General features: G+C 43.4%; 1 non-coding gene across 1 annotated transcript; it reads right to left on the bottom strand.

Moving 5' to 3' along the window:
- Window positions 1-1,296: 1,296 nt before the first annotated feature.
- On the bottom strand, window positions 1,297-1,434 carry LOC119926370. Its single transcript, XR_005450252.1, has one exon. It is a non-coding gene; the product is annotated as a small nucleolar RNA SNORA7 (small nucleolar RNA).
- Window positions 1,435-2,159: the final 725 nt, after the last annotated feature.

The following is a 2,159-nucleotide window of genomic DNA, read 5'->3' as shown; positions in this document are numbered from 1 at the left end:
TGCAGTCTCATATTTCCTCATGTCTCTAGAACAAGTGTGCATAGATGTTCCACAGGCACTTCATGATTAGTATGATCAAAACTGACCTCATTAACCCTCCTCCAAATCCTCTCCTCTATTTCAGTCCCACCACTGTTCAGCACCATCCATCCAAGCCGTAACCTTGGCATTGTCCTCGACTTTTATCTCTCTCATTCAGTCCACATATTCAATATCACCAAATCCTGTCAGTTCAACCTTCATAAGGTTGCTAAAATCTGTCCTTTCCTCTCCATTAAAACTGCTACTACACTGATCCAAGCACTTATCCTACCCTGCTTTGTCTACTGCATCAGCCTCCTTTCTGACCTTACCTCCTTCCTACCTCTTCCCACTCCAGTTCATAAATCACTCTGCTGCCTGGATCATTTTTCTAGGAAAACCTTTCAGACTGTATCTCCCCACACCTCAAGAACTTCCAGTATTTGCCCATCCATCTCCTCATTAAACAGAAACTCCTTATCACTGGCTTTAAAGCACTCAATCACTTTGACTCCTCCTACCTTGCTTCATTGATTTTCTACTACGATCCTATATGCTCACTTTACTCCACAAATCCAACCCACTTGCTCTACCTTGACCTTGTCTTTCTTGTCACCGATACTTTGCCTATTCTGATGACTTGACACCTGTCCATATGTTTTGTTTTGTTGTCTGTCTCCCCCTTCTAGACTGTGAGCCAGTTGTTGGGTAGGGACCATCTCTCTATGTTGCCAACTTGTACTTCCCAAGTGCTTAGTACAGTGCTCTGCACACAGTAAGCGCTCAATAAATATGATTGAATGAATGAATGAATCCTGCCTCTGGCCTGGACCTCCCTCCCCATTCCTTTCAGATAGATGATTATTCTCTACACCTTCAAAGCCATATTAAAGTCATATCTCCACTAATAGGTCTTTCCCGATTAAGACTTCATTTACCCTACTCCCTCTTCCTTTTGCATTACCCTTGCATTTGGATTTGCACCCTTTATTCACCCTAGCTTGGGCAGTGGCTAGCGAGTGGAAGACCATCTGCTACAAGTCAAAACTCACCCATTCTGGGCAGCAGCAGCATGGGAAAAAGTCGAGGGTGGAGACTCGAGTTTACTGCGTGGAAGGCGGCAATGGTAAACCACTTCTTTATTTTTACCAGGAAAACTCTATGGATACACTACCAGAACAGTTGTTGATGGAGAGGAAGGAGCAAATACTGGTAATGTTGCCTCCACCCTCGATTCTCTCCCATGCCACTACTGCTCAGCATGGGTGAGTTTTGACTTGTAGAAGATTGCCTTCCACTCGCTAGCCACTGGTCAAGTTAGGAATGGAATGGGTATGCCTCTGCTTGACTCTGCCTCCCATAACTAAGACTGTTAGAGTACTGGAAACTCTCCAGGTACAACCCTGAGAGGGATAAATTGCTACATACCCAATTGATTTTGGTTCTGAACGGGCCTAGATAGTGTCTTACACCAACACATGCTAGAGAACTTTTCCTATCTAGGATACAGAAATGGTCATGGCCTCTTTGAAAGTTTTTGACAGACTAAGTGACATTTTTTATAACCCTTCAAGCTGACATTCTAATGTTATACAACCCATACCAGGGATTTTATAATTTGGCTTTATTGATTTCATAGTGGAGACATACTGATGAGATTTCAAAAGGCATCATAAAGAGACTTCTAATGCCTGCCATTTTTGCAGGCAGAGGAAGCAGACACAGGACTTCTTTTTCCAAGGGCAGAGTTTATGGTTGCAAAATGGAAGAAATGCCGTGGCCTAGTGTACAGAGCTTGGGTGTAGGAATCAGAGGATTTGGATTCTAATCACACCTCTGCTCCTTGTCTGTTGTGCAACCTTGGGCAAGTAATACTACTACTACTACTACTAATAATAATTATAATTTTGGTATTTGTTAAACACTTACTATGTTCCAAGCACTGTTCTAAGCTCTGGGGAGCTTACATTCAAGGTAATCAAGTCAGACACAGTCTCTGTCCCTCATGGGGCTCACAGTCTTAATCTCCATTTGATAAATGAGGTAACTGAGGCCCAGAAAAGTTGGGTGACTTGCCTAAGGTCATTTAGCGGACTTGTGACAGAGCCGGGATTGGAACCCAGGTCCTCTTACTCCAA

This window comes from Tachyglossus aculeatus, chromosome 3 (assembly GCF_015852505.1).
Source record: "Tachyglossus aculeatus isolate mTacAcu1 chromosome 3, mTacAcu1.pri, whole genome shotgun sequence".
In the NCBI taxonomy this organism is placed as follows: domain Eukaryota; kingdom Metazoa; phylum Chordata; class Mammalia; order Monotremata; family Tachyglossidae; genus Tachyglossus; species Tachyglossus aculeatus.
This window is presented reverse-complemented; position numbering and strand designations above follow the sequence as displayed.